The following is a 23,932-nucleotide window of genomic DNA, read 5'->3' on the forward strand; positions in this document are numbered from 1 at the left end:
ATGGTGCGTACCAAAAACAACAGACTATGTATGTGGGGGACGATGGTGCATAGAGACCAGAAAAAAAACATAACGAAGAACCTGCCAGTGCCAACATTGCACCAAACGAAGTATACACATACGCACGCAATTAGAAGGTGAAACAGGGAGAGAGATAGACAGAGAGAGAGAGAAAGAGAATGAGACCTACAGTTGCAGTTTTGCAAACTATTAAACGCAGCAAAAAGGTGATTTCAGGCACAGACACAAAAAAAAAACATATGCATGGCCACAACAAAAAAAGCACAACGATGACTGGGTAGCTCCCGGGCGGTAGCTGCAGCAACATGAAACAAATAAACAAACTAACAAATAAAATGAAAAACACCCCTAAAATAGGACATTCGGTTGGAAGAAGGCGAGTATACCCAGGGGTACACGTACCTCAACAAAACCATAACCGAAACGATGACTTGGCCACAAGCAGGCTGCTGATGTGGAGCACTTTCTTATACCTTAGTCAAAGTACGTAGTGGCATTCGAAAGATTGTCCTCTGATAGATAGAGTGCCGGAGAATTTCTCTCCTTCCATCGTACGAGCCCCTGGTATCCTTTTGTGCAGAACAAAAGCCTTCGGGTAATGCACTTGGCAGATGGTAATATTCCCAAATTTAAAAAACAAAAAAAAAAACCTCCAACAACATTTCCGAGTTTCCATGTTAGTTGCTGCTTCTATGCAGAACCTGGCACTGTTTTGTCGTTGGACAAAACAAAGGAAACAACATCACCTCAAGGTATACCTGCTGGTTGCGTGAACCATTGTGTTCACAGTTGGGAACGAAATTTTCTCCAAGCGTACTCGGCTCCCTAGCGCCAAAGTCCGGCCTACAAGAAGGGAAACAATGCAAGTCAACAAGCTTCCTCCTACGACGAAATGTTCAACCTGCTTGATGATACCGTGCAAAGAAGCATCCCACTTGAGGCATACACGCAATTTCGACGGCCCCCTAACAAAGCGAAGACATGACAAAATTCCAGAACAATGCGTAACGCACACAAAATCCAATTGGACAGTGTTTCTTTCGGACCCGGATAAGAGTTTCCTGCCGAAGCGGGGGGGAGGAGGGAGGGAGGTTGCATCATCATCGTGCCATTTTCCCATTGGAACAGAACATTTTGATACTTATTTTGATCGGGACACAAGGGCCACAAACCTAGAACTTTCCAGCAGCAAAAAAAAGGCTCCAGCTATGTCATGCCTTTGACAAAATAGGCTATCCCTAGCGAATGCCTTTTTCGGTTCTTTTTTCCCCACCCCCCTCTTCCATTCCACGGAATGGAGACAGAGTCCCAGTGAAGGATGGATTGGGTTGGGTCGCGAGACGCTCAAACTCTCAAACTACTTGCCCCTTCACCCGGGCTACAGCTAAACCCATACCTTCCAGCCTTCCAGAAACGCAACCAGCATGGCGTCGTCCAACCATGGAACTCATGCGCTCCCCTCCTTTCCTTTCCCTCGTTGCCCCCCGATTCAGTACTAGGCCTCTACCGAAAAGTCTACCACCAACCTTCCTTACACCGCTCGATGACCTCCCCTCAAGCTGCCTCCCCCTTCCCCCCCCCCCCCCCCCCTCTTTCCCCAATTCAGTCGCACCTTCCCTTGCTGCAAGAGTAGTGGTGCTTTTGTGCGTCATTTTATCGGTTCATGCGCATTTCAAACGCATTCGCAATGGCGAGAGTGCGTTTCCCATTCCCACGGAGTTACACACCTCGCCGGAATCTTCCCGTCTTTGCAGTACCCCTTTTTTGTATGTTTTGCCCACTACCACCACCATCAACCATTCGGGTCTGGTGGTTCTTGCAAGCCGTTCCGTTTTTTTGCCAACGACACAAATCCTTCTTCCTCCCAGGGACACGCAGGAACCGAAGTTGGCAGGCGTTTGCTATCCTTTCCTTCTCGATCTATTCCTTTGCTTAAGTGTCGTCTCGCTCTAGCAGGTGGGGCACACGGTGGTGAGACTTGCACGCGCACACACACACACACCTGGCCAGGAACAAAGTGCGTAACCCGTAGGCATCCTTCATGGGAGCGAAGGGATAAATTCATCACGCACACTGCGCGAGAAGCATCCGGAATTGTGTTAGGATGGTAAAATGCACGCACCGGAAGCAACAAAAAAAAGACAGATAAAGTGCAAATGTGCGTGTCCAAATCTTGGTCGCTTTTTGTCGTTAGTAACGAGAGAGGAAAACGGGACCGAAGATCCAGAGCAACAGCATAAGGATATTGAGATCCGAACTTACAAAAGAAGTTAATATAAATGCAGTTCTATCGTTTAGAATAAGGAAACGAATAGTTGAACTTGTTATATTTAATGTTTGTAATAAAAAAAAATAAATAGAAATTAAATATAAAAAATTAAATATTCCACTAAACGTTCTATTCTCGCGCTGCTCTTGTGCAACGACGGGCACATTTGCGTACACTACTAGAGGCACATTTTTCCCCCTTATTTTGCTAATTAGGTTAATTATACGCAACTAATTCCCAACCCCACCATTGCCCAAAAAGCCTGCTAACAAGACGTGGTGCTGCTTCCATTCGCTACGACATCCAACAATCCAAACAGCCGAGTGCACCTTCCGGTTTCCTTCGATAGATTCAAGAAGAGGAGGGACGGGTTGCGTTTACGGCAAACGGAGGGGGGTGGGCAATGCGTCACACACGCAGGCACGAGCTGACAGTGGCGACAGTATTTAAATATGTATATATAACTGTGCCCCCGAAAAACCGCGGAAGGAAATTAACAGCAAACTAAAACGAAAGAGCCAAAAAAAAAGGAACGAAAAACGCACCGTTGTTCCGCGTGTTGTTACACACTCCGGTGTCGCTCGGTTGGTTGTTTTTTGAGGCGGCTGTTTTTTTTGGCTACTTGTTTAATTATACTTGCACCGAAAACCAAACCCTATGAGCTATGGAAACGATGGCCACGAGATACCTTTCCTTTGCTCGGACATGGGTGGGCGGGGGGGACGTGCGTAAAAGGCGTCGCCTGCCCGCTTGCAAATGCCGGAAATGAGAAAATGCATAATGGAACACATGAAATACAGTGAGCGCGAGAAGCTTTCTAGCGCACAATCGCACAATCATGGCACAGAGTTGGTGGCTTTAGACGGTTCCAAAAACGGAACACAAATTGGTGCAACGTGCAAGAGAAGGAAAACCTTCATACCAACCGTGCGGCAAAGGTGATAAGGAATCAGTTTTAGGTTACTGCCAACCTAACCAAGCCGTCCTGCACTTCCACCGATCGATACACCCTGGCACCCCGGTGATGGGAAGGTCGCACCATAGGGTGAGGTAGAAAAATCAGTAAACGAGAAAATGCGCACGTTGCGACGTTGCGTGCAGTTGTCCGCATACGCACAACGATGTAATTACTAACCCGAACCGGACACCGAGCGGGACACGTGCGGCCTCCTTCTGTGTAGCCGAAGATTTGTTAAAGGAGTGTGGAACATTAGAAGAAAACCGGTTTTTCCCCCTTGGATGCAAAGATTTACCCTACGTGCGTAATCGTTAAGTTCCAAGCTACGATTCTTCTTAGTGCGTACAATTTAGAACGTATAATTGGACATTATTTTAAAAAGGCAAGGGACACAACTGTAAGGGTGCAGCAGCAGCAGCAAGCACACAACATGCAAAAAGGATACACACACGGGGACATTGATTAGGAAGCTGATTGCGTATGACAGTAACGAATAACTTCAAAAGAGAAGTTTTCTGTTCACTTGATAGGGCGAACAGAGGGGAATTAGCCAGCGGTAGAGCAGTAACAGCAAGCTTTATGTAAATTCCTACATCAAACTTCACCATCAGCTTAACCAAAAAAAAAGTTGTTTTTGTGCAACACCAAACTTCTTCTACTTAATGCACTGGAAAACGAACTCTATTATGCTTTTAGTACTATTAACAACAGCAAAAAAAAGCCGATAAGAAACAAGTAACTCGAACGCGTTAAAACCAACACCCGGCACTAACCAGTGTGGCACAATAATGCAACGGTGCTAGCTGGCTCGATGGCCAAAACAAAACGCTACCGCCGCATGGAGGAAAGCATGAAACAAATCTCCAAAAACTTAGCTATCAAATAATGAAATCTTTCTCGCTCCCACTTTCGGCAATACGGTTTGCGTCCGTCGTACTAATGGATGTCTGACATGCACAGCTAGGGGTCACAGGGAAAAGCTAGAACCCCGTGCGATGTCTGTTACAGTGTCCAAGAGAAACCGTCCACCCAATTGGTTTGACGAAAATGCTTCATTTCGCACATACCCCCGGGTATGTGGCGCTGGCGCAGTAATTAAAACTTCAAACTTAAAGAAACAATCATCATTAACAGCACGTTTCACGTGTTTGGGGTAAGCGATTGTATCCCTAGTGTCCCGGGGACGTGTTAAAATATTTTGCTTAATACCTAAGGTCTCCGAAACGTCAAGGGCATGCAAAACCAAGCAATAAAGCTTAATAGAATATGAGACTAAAGTATTTGTACGGTAATATTTGATTAAATACATTTTCCTACAATCAGTTATATGCGCCCAACGCTACAAGTAGTTAATTGAAATGATCAGAATAGGTTACAGGTACGCAATACACGTAGATGGTTCAATTTTGGGGACAAAAACAATCCCATCCGAAGAAGGATATAAAACCTTCATAACAGTAAGCAACGTTGTTCGTCCCGCTGTCCCAATACTCACACAGTACACTAGTGCCGGCGTCAGCGAAAAGAGTCAATTTGTGGCCTGATACCGTTTTTCCCCGGTGGCGACAATGTTATGCTAATCTTTAATCGCATTTCATTTCCAACTCTCAGCTAATTTTCCCGGTCAAGTTAAGTGTGGATGTTTAGCAAGTGGTACCGGCAGCTCTTCTCCACTGGCTTCTCTTTATCGGTCGCTACATTTCGAAATAATTCTGTCAATGCTTCTCGGACCATTGATGCTGAGTATTTTGGTTTTTTGTCTCCAACGAGGTACGCATATCAACATCCGCTTACCTTTCAATACAGCAATATTATGGGGACGCACCACCGTTGTCGATGAGATCTGAAATAGAGTTTAACGTAAAAAAAGGACTCCGTTAGCTTCCAATGAACCTTTTGATTAATGGTACGGGGCTGGCAGAAGAATGATGCCAAACAATAATTGAAATTTTCTTAAGCTTTGTCGTACGATTCCAACCTCCAACATCACCCCACCTGCTGGCAAACAAATTGCAAACCACGAATTGGTGGTTTGCCACGAGAATGATCGTCTGCTCCACACTTCACTTTAAGCTTTCGCGATTCGCGAACAATTTCCCGACAAAAAAAACCCCGGCCTAATCTTCTTAGATAGCTAAGTAAGTTGATAATTTCGGAAGCACTATTTCAACGCGCGTGAAAACCATAACTTCACTAAACTAGATAACGGTAAACAAGATTATGTCAATTTGACGTCCGATAGGATCGAGCGATTGATCGAGTTTTTTTATTCACTTCATTGCAATAAGATCCATCACTGGGTAGAGATACTTTATGGAAACTCAAGAGAAATATTTTCTATCAACGAAATGATAACTCAATTACATAATATTGTACTTTAAATTGAAAGAAAAATACAAACAAATAATCCTACATTGAAAGCGTTACATGTGTATCGAGTTTTGTAACGCATTCTGAACTTTTGACACAACAGCAGGGTTGTCAAACAAGTGAAGAAAATATTCTCCTTTTGTGTATTTTTTTTTCTATTTTAGAAAATACGTTGCTTCCTCCATTCAACGTTCTATTAATTAGTTCATAAAACGTAAATTATACGCAAATAGTCCCAGTTTGAACAGGATCGATTCTTAAAAGCCGTATTGGAGCGTTATTCATTCATTGGTTTTACGACATTTTTACAAGCTTGGTTCCATCAAGTCTTTAAAAAAGTAGTTAAACAACACCGCTTCTCCCCGGCGAAGGCGAGTCCACAAAACTGCCCATTAACGGCATTCGACTCTGCGTGCCTAACATCCCATACCCCGATGCAAAGTCCGGCAAAAAACTGCGTAATTGAAAACTAATGTCCAACCCATATGTTAACCAATCTCAAAGGATTTCCGTTAGCAATTAACTTCCAAAAAATGCTATTCCAAAACTAGCACCGTCCATCCGTCCAGAGGAGGGTCACAAAAGCCACCAAGTCGGCTAACTTTTACCTATCATGATGTTTGGAAAACAACAACAAAAAAACACATAGTAATGTCGTTCGGTCAGAACAAGACGGCTCATTCGCAGGCTTAGGCCAGTATTGTTTCCATTAACACGAAATGTTCCTTCCATGTAGTACACAACGTCCTGCCTAAGGGAGATGTAATGTTCTGTAAACTACCGCCACGCTAGTAGAAACGCACCCATTCCCTTCATCCAACTAGCTGCCACCAGTGCAACGGCGTAAAAATTAAGCTTCTGCAAATTAATATCAAATGACCCCACAGCTTCATCCCACACCGTCAATTCTAACTAACACCATCCATGCAGTCGGTTTGCCCGGGGGTTTAGACCACAACCCAAGGTTGAGTTGGAGTGCCTGTAAGAAGGATTAATTTTCTGTCCCGAAATCCGTAGCAATCGTCGTAATCGGATATGCCTCCGGATGTCTGATTAGGAAGAGCTTTCATAAAAAAAACGCTTACCAAACGGGTGTATGTCTTCGACGTGCAGCAGTGGAGCACCCGACCCGATTAACCTACTCCGGCAGTACTTCTCTTCGCACAGAAAGCAAAGAACAACGCACACGCCGCAAGTCTTCTTTTGGGACGGTGGGCACTAGCACTAGTACCAGGGCATGGTAAAACGCACCAGCCACCAGCAGCAGCAGCAGCCCTCGGTTATTAAAACTAATTTTTATGACTGTACAAAAGCTTTCAACATTTACAGCGCTACTGTGCGGTGTGGAACCCCGGCAAGTGAACCACCGTATCCCGGTTCCGGTTGGCCCGGTTTTGTAGAAAAAGGAGGTAATTACTTTTATTATTATTGCACTACACTAGTGACGGCAGATTTTTCCAGTGTATTTTCACGCTGGGTGGCCCATTTCTGGTTGTAACCTTTGGCATTTTTGGCCGAAAAACCGTTACCGGTTAGGCACTACCTGGGATGCCTCGGGAGATTGTTCTTCCTCGGTAGCTGCCAGATTTACAGCTCATCTAGTATTACAATACACCTGAGATAGCTTCAGCATGGAGGCGCCTAATGAATTTTATCACCATGCAGCTGACCGTGTACCGGCCGTAGCGCTTGATGCTTACTGGTTTTTTGGTTTTATTGCTATAAAACTGGGTAGCCCACACTCTAATTTGCTAGAATGCGTTTAGCATGACCCTTGTTTCGCTGGGATACTATTCATGTACAATGCCCACTAACAGTAAGCATAATAGTATATAATGTACAACATTGCAACTAGAAATGTTTGTCGATAACAGGGAACAGTAATTTCAAGCTCGTTTTTTTTTTTGCTCTTTGTTGAATGATGATGCAATAAATACCATTCAATCTCCAAAACGCTTGTTTCCGCCGGAACCGAACTTCGGCGAAGAATTCCTTACTTCCGTCAACATAAACTCGCCACCGCCGCCGCTCGCTTTGCTCGGGTTTTGTTTTGAAGTTTGGCTTCAATTTTTCGTCCCTACCACCCGTGAAAAAACGGAACCAGAAAAAGTTGAACATAAATTTAGAGAAATCGCCTACGACAGCGACATCCGTTAATGTTACAGAAAAGTCCGCCTCCTCCCCCCCCCCCCTTTCCACACACTGCACATAAACAACCGAGCATGAACCACCATATCGGGTCCGGGTGGCCTGGTGGACTTGAACTATACTACCCTAACCCTTCTCTCCCCCTCGCGGGTTTTGCCAACCCGGGGGCAGATCGGGTAACTTGGAACTAAAGTTTGCAACAAGCAAAACCAAATAAATGCTACCATTTTTCACGTTCGCATCATGTTTCTGTGCAAACGTTCGATGAAACAGGCGAGGGGAAAAAACACACCAAACAGTATCGGGAAGACGTTTGCCGTTCCCTTCTCAAGAGTCAATTCCGTTACGCAACGCACCGAAGCGCCCTAAAATATAACTCTTTCGGGAGCAACCGAAACAACGCGCTACCACTTATTTGCCGGTTCCTCGGAATGGTCCCTGTTCCAGGGTGGGAAGGGCGACTGGTGCACAACGGTACACAAGTCTCGCGAACGGAATGGAAACATGTAATAGCTTCCCGTGCCGTCCATTACTGTTTTACCAGTTCTACTCGTAGTAGTAGTAGTACGGCTACTACTACTACTACTACTACTATTAATACTGTTTTTTGGTAAAGAATCATGGGGTCAGATCGAAACGTCTCCAAAAACCGGTCCAAACGGAAGAGCCACGGGAATAAACTTTCCCTTTCACTTGCGTTTGCAAAGGGAAAAGGACACACACAAAAAAGACATAAATTATGGGACTTTTTTTTTTGCTTTCCGTGTGTCCTTCGCGGTAAACTTTTTGCGTCAACCCCCGGCGCACATGACAGAAGGTATCTGAAGTGGGAGGCAAAATCTTGAAGTTTGTTATAACGGGACGGAAATGCAACGTACATTTTGCTTTTTCCTCTGCACGGTTTTCCGCGCATTAAAGCAAAAGGAAACGTACTACCGCCCCTCGAGCCGCTCGAGGTCACCACACGAACTTGGAGCATCCTTATTTCCACGGTTTCAATTGCACTTCAGTGTACGGGGTAACAACTTCTGCAGCTACTTTCCGCCTACTGGATTTTGGTAGCAGAATTTCGGGCCAAAAAGTGGTCCATAGTTCCATAGAGCGTAAAAAAAAGGAGCAATATGAAATGTTACTCGTATTCGTACTGTAACATTCGAACTGGTAGGACTCTTTAATGGTTTATGATAAGTGGAACGTTTTTCCTAGTAATTCCATTCGGGGCCCCTCAATGCGTACAGTGAAGCAGAAAGACATAATAACACAAAAGCGTTCTTAAAAGAGCAGCAGCAGCACAACTCTTGACTGGGTAAAAGGACTCGAGCGGTACTCTCGAGTCCTTATTCTGAAGCAATGTTATTTCCTGGCTTTTATTAAGATTTAAAAAACCTGTTAACCTACTCTTCTTAGATGCGTGGATAATGAGGAAACCCCGTGTACAGCTGCTAGAGTGTTTAAAGCTTTAATTAGGATGATCAACTATATTTGCGCGATTAATCGTATGTATTCGCTTTAAAGCTCTTCCTTTCTTATATAAACACTTATACAAATTTCTACTGTTACAGGTATTTGAATTTCCATATCGGGAACAAAATTACGCGATGGATGGCTGGTAAAATAAATCATTTTCACGCTCACAAACATGAATAATCTCGAACAGGACGAGGAAAACCGATTCTATTAAACGTACGGTTAACAACCCTCTTTGGCACTGTTCCACTGTTCCTTCACAAAATTTCCATCTAATTTCAGACAAAACAACACTCCCCTCCCACCCACATTCAACCCTTTTGTTGCGCGGAGGACTTTCTTCACAACACCCTCGGCGCCGATGCACGTTGCGCCAGCAAAAACAAAAACTGAAACTGATTTCCAGCAAAGCGACAACATCGACACAAGGAGAACGGCATGGGAAAAGGGGTTTTTTTTGGCGTAACAGTAGCAAGCGCACCCATTACGCCATTAATTCTTCCCCATTTCCAAGCGCACACGGCGCGTTATGGCGCGAGTTTCAAATTTCTCACATTCACAAGGGTTTTGTGCCCGGCCGGGGGAAGGGAGTGGTTGTGTTAAAATATATTTTTCATCTTTTCGTTCCATCATCAAATTCCAATCGGGTTTCAGCCCGGTGTGGCGATGGAACGCGCAGATTGTGCGTTTATTTTCCCGTGCTCCATCGCTCGCACCAGCACTCGGTTGGTTTTTGAACACGGAACCAGGAATGGAAAACCCAGGGCAAATCCTGTTGCCAGCAGGGAGGCTATAGAACTGTTCCTGTGTTTTTTTTTTGTTATAATATTTAACCAAAGCGAAATTATTTCCACCTTCAAAATGCGTTGTGGCATACTCAGTCACTCAGTGGGTAGAACGCGATCGATCGTATGCTAGACAAGTCGGCTTGATTAAAACCAACCATCAACTGCCAAGCGGATATTGGAAATGCGGAAGCACCAAGATACTAATCCAACCTAAAGGTAGAAGGTCGAAAGTGGTGAAGAATTGATAAGTTTAGAAGTAACATTTTCGCTAGTTTGTAGTTCTAGAAGAGATTGAATTTGCATTTCCCTCTTTCGAACCAAGACAGCCGTGCTGAACCAGAAACAGAGAAAAGTCCGTTGCAGTCCGTTAACACAAGACTGCGTTTTGCGTGTACAAAAAAAGGAGGAATGTCAAAATTGTTCCTCACACAACCTCGGCACAGACCCAGCTGGTGGTCTGCGGCTGATGATGACTTTCGGTTGGCCAATACGCTATCATCATATATCCAAGTTATGGAAAGGACAGATTGCCAAACAAGAATCGCACACACCAGATCCAATGTATCCAGGGCCGATGGGATCGAGGTGAGGTGGCATGAATCAAATCGAATCCGACGCATCCCTTGAACCTCAAGCAGCAAACGGACCGATAAGCTTGGTTTGTGTGTTTCGGGTTTTTACGCTCAAAAAAAAAAACCATCACCAGCTCGTTCAATATACAAACGCAGCAACCCAGTTCCATCCGTTGTGGCACATTTTTCCGTTCGTTGGAAAAAGGGGGGGGGGGGGGGGGGGGGGCAGGGGGCGGCAAAAGGACGCACCATCAACCAACAAATCAACAAGAGAGCCTCTAACGAAAGCTAAAGTTTCCTTCCGTTTTCAGCCGAACCGAACAGGAACGAGGAAACGCAGCTGAATTGCTACTGCCGTTGCTGCTGCTGCTGTTCCTGATGATGATGATGCTGCCATTGCCACTATCTTGCCACCCTACCGCCGCACCGTATAACTGTTCTGTTCGTTCTCTCGTCGGGAAAAGGAAAACCCCTGTCGCTACCTACGAATGTGGCGAACGCTTTCTTATTATTTTCTCCCGCTCCCCATTGTTGATCTCTGTTATTATATCCCTGGCTGGCACAGTAGCGCCGTTTGCTACTGCTATTACTGCTGTTCCTGGTGGCGCTGTCGCTTTCACTTTCAACGTGAGTTCATTTTGTTCCACCCGCTATCCAATGCTACCCTCTCCCTTCCCGTGCTTTCAAGCAAGGACATCTCACCGATCGCCCTTGCCCTCTTGGCATGCGGTCCTGCCTCCTATTCACCAATTTGAACAACGTTTCCTTTTCCTCGCTTTGCGCTTCCCTGTTTTCAGGTTTCTTTTTTTTTTTGCCCCACCCGCCCGGAAGATTGTAGCCGTTGGCAGAGTCAACACACAAACGCACCACAGCAGCGCGAGACCATGTGCAGCAAAAGCCTTGCTCTGCTACCATCATACCTTCACTCCCCCCCAAACAACGGGTGTCGCCAGGCCGTGGAAAACCGGAATACAACGATGACAGCATGATGTACTATGTGGTATATAGAGCAGAAGCAGCAGCAGCAGCAGCAGCGACTCTCACCACACTCTATTCCACTGCAACGAACCGAAACCAGGCAGCCGACCAGTTCGGTGCTTTCTTTGTTGTTCATCGTTGCCGCCGACGCTGCTGGGTTGTATTTTATAGTTCAAGAGCAAACCCCTGATCCAATACACACAGACGCACACGCATTTTCCTCCCCTTCTTGGACGTGCTCCCCGACGCGGGCAAAAAGGCTCCCCCAAGCAACGAGGCTTATGTACAGAAAATGGCATCTCACCGCTGTTATTGCTGTTTCTCTATTTCTTTTCGCAGTGAAGCGAAGGATGCATGTTCTAGCATGTATAGCACAAACACACACACACTAGTCTCGGAACGCATCACATAGCGGATTATGTGATTCTCCACACTGCAACAAGGTAGTCCACCAGTAGTCGTTTGACTACTACTCGAACTCGAACAGAGCAGTACATAAGGAGCGAGAAAACCCAAATCGGAGCATTTTCCCCACCGATACGGTGGAAAGAGCCTTCGGAGCGAGAAGCCTTCTGTGTGCTTCTCAAATGGTGGCATCACATCACAGCTTTGGCACAATTTTCCCTCTCAAATGAACCTGCACTTTTCCGACCGTGTGTGTATGTGTGTGCGCAGGTATTGGTGAAGAGCCCTTTGTATATTTGTAGGCTATACACTCACTCCCTGTTTACAACCGCAGGAAGTATATAGTAATGGTGTTGCTCTCGTTTTTTCACATTTTCCCATCGCTCTATCGCTCTCTCGCTCTCTCGCACTGTTGTTGTTTTCCCGCCCGTCTTCAAGCGGTGGATTCACCATTCACAAATACCAGCCCATGCCTTCCCTGTTGTGGCTTTTTTCCCCTCTTCCTCCGTCGGGTGCACTGGGGGGGAGGGAGGAGGGGGGTGGAAAGCTGCTGCTGGAGGGATGGAAAACAGAACAGACCTCATCCTTGTGTGCTTGTGCGGAATGCACAAGCGGTAAAATGTGCCGGTGTTTTTCCTTTCCCGTACACAACACATTTTCCAATTTCCCTCCCGCCTGTATGTGCGATGGTAGTGGTGCAGTGGAAAGTGAAAGTGAAACTGCAGGAGACGCCTTTTTGTGCGCGGGGAGGGAGGCAGGGGGATGGAGGACGACAGGACAGGACGTGATGACGGTGGCAGAGTTGAATGCGTGAGTGATCGCGCACTGTACTCGGCCCGGTTCGTCCTTGTCCTGTGTTATCGAACCTGGTGGCCGGGTAAAGGACATTTCTGGTGTGCGTGGTTGCCTGATAACTGGTTGTGCTGGTATGCGTAATATTACGCGGAAGTGTTACACCGCTGATGGGCTGAACAATAAAACACGTTCACCGGCAGTTATGTTATGATAAGAAATATGTAATTTAAATTTAAAAATAAGAGTCCATGGAATTGTTTAATAATTTTTGATATTCAAACGCATGTTAGTTTTTGTTTGTTTTAATTTAAATTTTTAAAACTTGTTTCTGTTTACTATCCTTTCAGCAGTACTGTTTCGCAAAAAAAAATAAAAATAAAAAAACATAATCGATTTTTCGCCTTCGCAGTAACGGTTGAAGGGCCTGTTACGCATAGACCCTATCGTAACAGTTCGCGGAAGCATCGATTGGCAAAGGCATTTGTCGCATCTTCATTTTAAAGGATTTTCAAGAAATCTCTTTCAGCATCACATTGTAGTAAGGGACTTTAATTCCGAACGCTTGTTTTGTTTTGTAATTTTTTATTTTGTTTTTGTAGATTCCATCCTAAGATCATCCCACTATGTTTGAAAAAATTTAATGTTTTATCGTTTTTTCATGTTTCTTTTAGTGTATGAAGTCCCTGCAGGATTCTCTGACCACCAAGCAGCTTAAAGAAAACTTAATCCGTTTTCTCCATTTGTGACCCGGGGTTGAATAATGAATAATCCCCCAACACCCAACCCCCGCCCTGTAGGAAGATGGACGGCAAGCGTGAGAGACAAAGAGTTGTTCTTTAAGTAGCTTCCGATGTGTCCCTGTCGGCCAAGTTGGTGCCGCGAGAGGTGGAGGGCAAAAACGGAAAGATCTATAGCTTAAAACTCGATGGAAAGCTTGCGAGAAAAATCAATAAAATCGCACCTGGTCAACATTTATTTTCGTTCGATATATGCCTTATTTTTTGTTTGTTCTTTTTCCCATTGTTTTTTGTTACATTTTCGAACGAGCCACCACACCGATGAGATATTTACGACTTCTCGACATTTGGTTCCGGATGTCATGAGCAATTTTTTTGTTTCTCTGCCTACCGTTGACAATGTATGTGTGTGAGATTATGCGTGCATAGTGATTTATAATTTACAGTAGCCAGGTCAAGCTTTCCCTTAAAAACCCTCTCCAGTAAGGACATCGATCGAGTGATTCGGGTGTTGTGGACACTAACAGTGTCTTTTATCCTTTACCCTTCACCGGCAACAATTGGATCCACTTTGTCCACTGGTCGACTTTAACGTTAAACAACAACCAGAAAAAAAGCTGGTTAAAGTTAAAACGGCCGGTTGTGATGTAAGCCCGCCCCGTCAGACGGTCAGGCAATGTTTCTTCATTTACATAAAACGTATCGACGACACACCTGTCCCCAAGCCGTATCGGGGCAGCGGGAAGGTCGCACTAGACGTGTCATTCATTTTTTAATGCTATTTTGGATACGATTTTCGGCGCTGGAATTATTCGGTGCTAGCAACCGGAGCCATGTAAACTAAACCAAAAAAAAAAAATCGTAATCAAAAACTCGATAAAATTATGTTTTAGGTCCTTGAGATTTTTCTGGGTCCGATCGTGCAGACAAGCGGCTCACAGGAAGTGATGCAGTTTGTGGGTTGATAATGGGAAGTTGCTTAATTTGAATTAGTTATGCGACATTGGTCGCGTCCGTACAGGGCAGGGGATTTGAGAGCAAGCGTGAAAATTGCAGCCATTTCTCGATTTTTTGAGATTGAGTTCTTTTTGTATAAGTCTTTCGCATCTGTCACGTCAGCACTCTTTACTAAATGTCTACCTTTAAATATTCCTTTCAACCATGAACAAAATTTAGAACATTACCATTTCATCTCAAACCCACAGTAATTCTAAGTTCATTCAGATTTGTTCCACCATGGTGTGTTAAGAATTACCTTGTTAAGTATGTTTTAAACAAAAATAATTCATAAAAAGGAAAAATATTTCTACAAAACCAAGACAAAGTACAAGAAATAATAATTATTCAATTAAAAACTAAGAAAAAAGAACTCCCTTGTAGAAACATAACAAAAAAAGTAAAGTAAAACTACCAAACAAGCAGCAGTTGATTGTGTCTGTCAGCAAATACCAACCAAAACAACATTCGGCCTGTAACAAATTTTAATCTACATTCTAATAGGAAGCAAAATTCAGTCACATTCACTGCATTCATCAGGGCGCCATAAGCCCTAGCGCTGTGGCGACCGTTTCTTGCTTCATTTCGGTCATAGCATGTACGCTGGTAAATGTCGCCCTGCAGCAGGAATTTTGCGCCAAGCAAACGAAAAAAAAAACGGCTAGGAAATCGATTATGTAAATCACTCTTCTCCCATCTTCGCCTTTGCCGCATGTACGGTTGACACACCAGTTCGCTACATAGTGCAATCCGTGCGCCGCTGAACTTTCATTCGAAGCGCACGCATCCGTACCATCAACGAAAAACACACGCATACACGCAGAAATATTGGTAGAGAAACGCACTTGCACAGAGCACAGCTGAAGTAACGCACAAACCGCGTAAGCCTTGGCGCAATATAAACGACCAGGACGCATAAAAAATACACAAAACGCAATTTTAAGCAAACTGACAACGAAGACGACGACGACGACGGTCACCAGTCGGCAATGTTGAAAAGAAAAGCAAACACGAACGGAAAACGCGAAGATGTGTGTTTTTTGTTTCGCCCTTATTCGAAGGGGAAGAAGAAAGAACGCATTACGCGTCGAGGTTTCGTACGACACCGGAGTGCGTGGCCCACATTTTTGCTCACCCGAAAGTATGCTTTGCTCACCCCTTGCTCCTCGTTCCCCATTTGCACCGTTCCTTGCATTATGTGTGTTCGTGTGTATTTGTCATTTTTTTTCTCTTCATCATGGAAATTGCCTTTTCCGTTGCGTTTCTAATGCTACCTGCACACCACTACTGACCACACCACCAAAAAACCCGAAAAGCGACATAAGCAACAACAGCAACCAAAAAAAAAAGTTGCACCATGCTGCGCAGAAGCAATGACGTCGTTGCACATCGTTGCCCTACCGCGTCCCGCACGTTTGCACTTTATTCCATCCGGGGGTTGCGCTCCCGAAATCTGCATTCCGGTCGCATCGCAAACTAATCGAACATGGAGCAAACACGCACAGCGGAGAGTAAAGCGAGATTAAGCTCAGTACATCGAAGAGCGCTCGAAAGCATTAGATAAGAAGGTGGATTTAAAACCCCCCAAAGGAACAAAAAACTGGAGGAAAAATTGGAAAACCATTCCAATTGGATTGGAAAAATGTGTACCAGACAAAAATCCATTTTCCCTCAATTGTCCTTAGAGTGTCTGTAGTAAATGCTACTAAAGGAAAGAATATTGAAAACATGAAATAACAAATTCTTTTCTTTATTTCTTGTTTTTTCGACATGCAGCTCCAGTTGTTCCCAGTGCTTTCTGTGTGTGCGTATGTTTTCCCAGAAGATAATCCGTGTGCAGAACAGAGATGGACAGGCTAACATCATGTGCACCAGCCAACACAATCAAAAGCCAAAGGGTATGGGAAAACCCTGTAAATAGTACACATCGTCATGCAGTTTATGCAAGTGTGCGAAACCAAATGCCACGGTGGTATAGGTGTATAGGAAACAGCAATAAACGAACTAAGGAACGCCACAATATACACAGCACACCAGCACAAAACACGCCGTCGAACGTAGAACGACGAAAGGGAACGAGGTGTGCACTGCAGTGGAAAAACGCAGCTGGAAAAATCGCATGGAAAAACACCCGTACAGGGAAGGGTGGTCCCATGGGAGCGGGCAGCAGGAGGCGAGTGAGAAGCGAGCGGCCCGAATACCGAGCGGGGTTGGAAAAATAGGGAAACTTCGATGCAACGAAACGCTATATTTTCCCACACAAATACACTCACACACAGGCGCACACGTGTCTTTATTGCGTTGGACACAAAAAAGAAGGGAAAATGGACCAAGCAGGACGAGAGACGCACCGCGTTTCTTCTTGCCATTCGTCCAACCACCCTTAAAACAACCGGGTGGAAAATTGGAAAGAAGGAAATGGTCTGTGTACGTATTCGGGGTTAGCATGCAGTGAAAGTGAAAGTGAATTTCAGCATATAATCGCATGTAAATAGGAAGAGCGCAAACGAGAGTGAAAGAGAGAGAGATAGAGAGAGAAAGAGCGAACGAAAGGATGCGGAAAGGACGAAATGGTGCGCGGTGCACCAGTTGGGTATAACGACCGAAATGGCCCTGAAGGACGGACCGTGTATGTGTTTTTGTGTTGCTGGAAACTGCAGGTTGTTTGACGACGGGGATACATACATCAACCGTGTGGAAAAGCGGGACGGTTTTTATCCTCTCCCAGGTTGATTGGAATGAGTTGGTCTGGTTTCGCTTATATGCAGGCGCCTTCAACCTTCGTTTCTTTGCACCACCTCACTACCATATCCATACGTTCCGCGCACCCTTTTCCACCCTGTGGAGGGTTTTTTCCCTCCCCTTGGTACGGAAAAATATGTGTGCCATCGGCTCAAGTGCGCTTTCGGATTTCTTGGTGGGTCTTGGTCTTGGTGGGGTGGAAAGGAAAAATGGCCGTCGCAGAACGTGTTTGCACAATGTCGAGGTACGTTGATTTTGTACTTTATCGTTATTATTATTATTATTATTATTATTATCAGTTCCTGTTTCAGTGGAACGATTACGATGCGGTCATCCGCCGTTGGTCTATCAAAATAGGTGGAAAATTTCAGCAACGTTAAAACAAGAAGATTTTTTTTAAGGAAAATAGATATTTTTTGTTGCCGATAGTTGGACGTGGATAAATGTCCCGAAAACTATTTTATTTATTTAATAAAATAAGTTTCAAAAAACATATTACCACAATCGAAATGAATCCAAAAATTGCAACATTCATTCGATTGCACAAATGAAAATGAAAATGCGAAAAATCGATTTTTGTTTTCCCACCGGTTTTTGGGTGCGTTATTTATTTTGGAAAATCGTATTCGCTCTCTTTCTCTCTCTCTCTCTCTTTTCGCTTGCTCACTCACACACTCCCGAATGCAACTCGAATGGTGTATCGTGAATGCGGATCGATAAGACCATCGCCAAGTGGGTGATCGGATTGGCGAGAAGAGTTTATGCTTTTCGGCCGCCTGATTTTTATGCTCTAGCCGTAGTTTAACGACCAGCTTTCGGGCGTTGGTTAAATGCATTTAATGTTTTTTTTGTGTGTGTTTTTGTTTGTAAAACAAACCCGAATGCGACTTGGTTGGTGGGTTATATTTTAAATTACGATCGATTTGATACGCACCTATATTCGAGGGTTTCGGTTACACGTGTACAGGCTTAGAGGGATTAAGATTTTATAAGTGTACTATCCGTGTTGGAATAAAAAATACAGTTTGAAAGGTTTAATAGAACTATAAAATTATTTTTTTTAAAAATTGATTATCTCTGTTTTCAAATTAGCTACACTGCATGACATTATTTTATTATTACTCATTTTGCATTAAAAAAATTCTGAGAAATAAATTTCATGTCGCGAATTGCATGAACCCATCAGGGTTCCAATCTGCAGCGACAAAATAGTCTTATTTTGTCTGCTAGACGAACTGAATCAATTTTGCATATCAAATTCTACGTAGGCTTAGTTGGAAACCATTAAAACGTCATGCTAAAAATATGCTTCTTGTGTCGGTGAAACACACTCACATACGAATTCCGTCCCGACAAATGCTCGTTAGCTCATCATAAAGCATTCCTCACTCATTAGCCAATGTTTTTTTTTCGTCTGGCAGCATCGCAAGGAATTCCAACCGATAACGGTGGCTGCCTACATCTTCCTGGTTGTAACGTACCTGTGAATGAGGGAAAAGTGAAAAAACGGGACATCAATTTATTGCTATTACTCAGGGAGCTCGTTAAAAATAAATGCATTCGAGTGAGGATTTTTTCCTCGTAAATAAATAAGAAAAAAACTGCCAAGAAAAAGTCCTTCACCGTCTCGAGATGGTCGTTCATAGAAAAGTGAATCTTTGCTGCAGCTGGTGCAGTTTGCGTAACCGTTTTTCCCCAAAAAAAACCCAAACCACCCAGTAGTGGCATTGAAAGTGAAAGCGAAAAGCCAAAATGACGGCGCCATAAGACGGATGCAAACGATTGGCGAAGAATGCAGCCAGTTTCCGCTACACGTCGCACCCACCGCCGGTATCTTTCCCCAATCCATTGCCACCCGCAGTTCGCGAAACTGCAACGAAGACTGTCCGCGCAGGGCAGAAAAAAGAGCAAAAATTAAGGAGAAAACCAAAACGTAGGAAACGAAAATACTGCCAACACGCTTAATATGTGTGCATACTGTGAATGAACGGGCACACTAGCATTCAACAAATCGAGACACAAAAAAAAATAAAATGCACAAAAGATATTACGTCGATGAGTCGCTGCCAATGGGGAGGGAGTTGCTGTGGGGTTTTTTTCTGTTATTTTGTTTATCTCATCTCATCCACCGCTATTTAAACTTGACCATGAAAATTTCAGACAAACAAGCAAACCCCCCCAACCACCTCATCGCAGGCTGTTTCGGCTTTGTGTGTGTGTGGTCTTATCGGTTCACGTTTCGCGCCATGCCCCGATGGTACCAAATGAATAACGTACGACCATTTTGTATAATGGGGTATCCGGTTGCATTTAACCGCATTAAGTTACTAAATGCATTCAAGAAGGATTTTAGTAGACTAGGAAGAGGAATAATTGAATATTTTTTATGATACTATTTATAGTTTAGTTCGACAAAGACTGTGAGATATTTAACAGTATTCGCAAAAGAAGTAGCTTTTCTTTTGGGATGAAATTGATTAAGTATGTTTTCAAATTAAAATGAAACATTACATAAAAAGGCTTCGAATAGATCGATGGGAAATTTCAAAAGTGCTTAATAAGAAAAATGATTGCTTTCTCACTTAGACATAAAACTACAGTAAAACACATAAAAAAGTCAGTTCAATCGAAATGGAGGCGCTTGGTCAATCTTAAATTTATAGTTGTGAAATACATGATTTCTTCGATTTCAATTTCTTAACTTTCTTTTTCTACTAATACTTTTTGTTATTAATAAAATATATAATTTAGGATAGCAAATGCTTTATTTTTCAATTTAAATCTTATTACAAAAATATACTATATTTTGGTAATTGAATTAAAAATTACACTTATAGTGTTTATTTATAAAATTTTTACACATTAAATTAACATAGAAAATTAAATTAGACCCTAATGATGATGAACAATAAACAGTTAGCAATGCTTCGTTTTTCTTTGTATAATAAATATTCATTTACTCATACTTTTGTTAAATTTTAATTTAAAACGAACAAACAGTCTCTTAAGAATTGTAAATAGACATTAACCTTTTTTTTCTTTATTCTTATTAATGTGTCTTTATTCTTTAAAAAGAAATATTGCGTCATTCGCTATGCATGCCGCACAATTTGTCCACAAAGTAAAAAAAAACAACAAAATTATCATCCATTGTGCAACCGGTAATCAGTAACGAAACATCTGCAACAGGAATAATAAAAAAAAGAAACCCTCCCCTCGACCAATACACATTCACATGTCATTCCATTCAACATTCTCATCGCACACCGCACAGAACGTAAAACTGCTTGCGCAAAAGAAAAGCAAAACAAAAAAACATTCACACGAATGCAGGCGCCTTCAAACACTCCGCGCACCGAACCAGCAGAAACGAACCTGCAAGACAAAATACTAAGGACCAAATGGGAGATTGCGGAGTGTGGGTCCTCCCCACCATGGGGAGGAGGAAGGTGAGATATCGCTTCTCCACACCTCATCATACGCGCCCATTACACGTCCCAAGTTTGCCTTGCTTTTGGCGCTTCCCAATAAGAAGCACTACCAACGATCCTGTGCTCCTGATCGTGCTCTGCACTGGCCTGAAATCCGATGCAACTGCCGTGAGACAGTGGTGCAAAAGTAAAAAAAAAACCATTATCATCCCCATCGCGCTCACAAACCACACACGCGCAGGCACACATTCTGGCTGGGGTAGAAGAGTGGCCCAACAAAACAACAAAAAAAGAAACTGGCACAAACGCAGCGCGCACCGAAACCGCGAAACGGTGTCGATGCAGCTCCGAGACCTACAAAAGCGCGAATGACGCTGCGTCGCGGATGTCGGCCACTACCGCCACAGTTTTGTGACTGTGGTTGAGCGGTATGCGCAAGTAAAAATAACCATACGCTATGGCCGGTGATGGTGTAGGGGTAGATTATTCTTCCGAGCGGTTTGTGTTCGTTAATGACCGCGCGCGTTCGTAACGGGCTAAGACGGTGCAGAAGATGCCATGCATTCGCCGCAATTGGTCCATGCAAAAAGGTTCTTTTTTTTTCTTCGCTTATTCCTTCAAGCTTAGGAGCGTTTTTTTGTGTCGATTTTTTTTGTTAGGCCATCAACGGACCTCATTATCGCGAACGAAAGCAGATCTTCCTATGTCTCACAGGCCAAGAAGCGAAGTTGCAACCGGGTGATGAAAGATGGTGGAAAAATTGCAGCTAAACTTCAACTACCCCTACCCCCGAAAGGGGGTGATGAGTGGGGGTATGTGCCACGGGTGCCCCAAAAATATGTGTCAGTGGGATTTTTGGGGAAGGTTTGTTTGAGTTTGAAATTCGTGTGGGTTGGTTGTATTTTTTTTTCTCGTTCTTCTTCTCTTCTCTCGCTGTTGTTTTGTACGGTGTTGTTGTTTATTCTACTGCCTGTTTGTCCTCGGTGCCATATCATCCATACCATACCTTTTGCCCGCGTCTCCTGATCCATTGCGTCTTGTTATCTGCTGCTTTATTGCTGCTACTTCATGGGTATAGGTGTTTTTTGTGTGTTTTGTTTAACTACTCACCCCCAAAAACCCACCCTCACAAACTTCCCTTTTCCCGCCCCATCGTTTCTACAAGCTAATGCATTTCGAGGTCATTTCGCGCGTCGAACATTTTCGGCGCGTGCATTCAATGGTTGTGCGCCGTAAGGCGATGTGACGACTGGTAGCAGACTGTATTTTTTTTTCTCTTTGGTTTTACGTAACACTTGTGGCCAGCTTGCGCATCTTAACCGATCGTGACCGGGCGCCGAGTTTCGTTTTGTCCGGTAATGCATTTTAGTATGGCGGTGGAAATGACGTGCAGGGAAATTTAAATTATCATTTGTATTTATTTTTTGGATTGTTCTCTTAACTTTGGTACGCTTTTTTGCGCACAAATATGATGATGGCTTAGACTATTTATGGCATAAAAAGTTGTTTTGTTTGAGACTTTTTTTGTGAAATGATCCCAGAGGTCATCCTAAAACATTTTGAAGTGAGAAATAATATTTCAACTCATTATATCGATTAAGATCATACTCCCCAAAAAAACACCCCAATGTACATACCTTATGCAAGAATAATTACCACTTGGCAGTGATGAAGTATTATTTGGAAAGATAAACCATTCCTTAACTCCTCTGTTGGCTCACCCAGAATTGATCGATTTCCATTCGATGCACTTAGTATGGTGAACGATTTGAAACATTCCACTTTCCAATAGATCTCCCCAAGATCATCACCTATATAGCTGTACGGTTGATATTATCTTCCATAATTATTTCTACCCCCCACATCAACCTCATCAACTGATCTCTTCGTACCATAGAAAATATTAAACTTTTTTTTTCGTTTTCATGCTGAAGTTTCTCATACCGAACAACAAAAAAACACCTCCTTTGAATGCACTTTGTAAGATGGCTTTCTTCTTGCAACAAGCCGAGGGGGGGCCTTAGAATGCCAGATTCCGTACGCAACTCACGCAAGATTGATGGATTTCTAGCATCCCTAATGCCCTTGGCATCATCATTTTCCAGTTGTTGTTTTTTTCTCATTTAGTTTTTTTTTCTCCCCATTTTGTCTTCCTTTCTTCGATTCGATCTTACCAGCTGCAGCTGAAGAACGCACTTGCTCCGCAAGTTGCCGTACTCGGTGCAAGTTGTATGGGGCATATATTTACGGTAGATGAATGGTAGTGAGAGAGTGAGAAGCGAAAAGAGTTAATGTGCACAACGATCAGTCCCTTTCGAGGAAAGAAACCTCTTAGAAAAACTGATCCAGAATGCTGTGCATCGTTTTTTTAAGATCAAAAATGAAGAGAAAAATAGACACACACATGCACATAAACGAATCAACTGTCCAAAAGCTCGTTGACCTTCCTTTTTCGTTAGGCAAACGCGTCGAAAGCGTGGATCCCGTCCAAAAATTAAGTAAGAAAAAAAGCAAAACAGACCCATAGATTCAGGAAATAATTAAACACGATTATTGTGCGTTAATGAAAGAAATTGGACAAAACGCGCCGTAACCGTAGGCCCGGCGCGTATATGCATACAGGAACATGGCGTGTGCTGCACCCGCAATGGTGTACAAAGCACACCCCCTTAGGGCAGGGAAGGGAAAGCATGGCCACGCAGGTAATCGGCGCATCGGCACCGAGCAAGAAGGATGAACCGAAAGCGCACCAAACGCAAAACATAACGAACGAAAAAATAAAAGCTACAAAATAGGAAAGCTAGACGGACGGGATGGCAAGAAGCATGAAGATGATGATGAGAATAGATTACCCCGGTCCAACGTCGGAGAACCGGTGGCTAGAATGGGTTGTGGCAAAGGCAGAGAGCTGAAGATGCATCGAGCGCTTTTGTATCGCTGCGTAGAAAATCGTGCATCGGTGCCATAGAACAGAAAACGGACATTTGGACGATCTCTGTAGCACCAGGCACCGGGTAATTTAGAAGAAGCGGGAAGGTAATTATGCGCCTCAGTGGTCAGTTAAATGGATGGATGGATGGATGGATGCGATCGGTAGATTGATGGAAAGGAAGAAGAAACAGATTTTCCTTTTCGACACTACCGAAGGCTTTACTTCAATTGCTTCCTCACTGCTGTTGTGTGAATGCTCATTGTGATTCTCTTCTGATTAGATGTAGTTTCCCGAGCTCCGGACGCATTGTTGCACTCTCAGAA

The 23,932-nt window shown here is 43.7% G+C and overlaps 1 protein-coding gene across 5 annotated transcripts in view; it reads right to left on the reverse strand.

Annotated features, from left to right (window-relative positions):
- Positions 1–23,932, reverse strand: part of LOC125764500 (zinc finger protein chinmo) — a 117,524-nt gene that overhangs the window by 65,193 nt on the left and 28,399 nt on the right. For 3 of the 5 annotated variants that reach the window (XM_049428831.1, XM_049428830.1, XM_049428834.1), the window contains exon 3: positions 5,043–5,091. The gene's annotated coding sequence lies outside the window, so the exon portion shown is untranslated. Of the gene's footprint in view, positions 1–5,042; positions 5,092–5,217; positions 5,575–23,932 lie in introns of those variants that run through there. The other 2 variants (XM_049428833.1, XM_049428832.1) reach the window with 2 other exon arrangements.

This window comes from Anopheles funestus, chromosome 2RL (genome assembly GCF_943734845.2).
Source record: "Anopheles funestus chromosome 2RL, idAnoFuneDA-416_04, whole genome shotgun sequence".
NCBI classification, from domain to species: Eukaryota; Metazoa; Arthropoda; class Insecta; order Diptera; family Culicidae; genus Anopheles; species Anopheles funestus.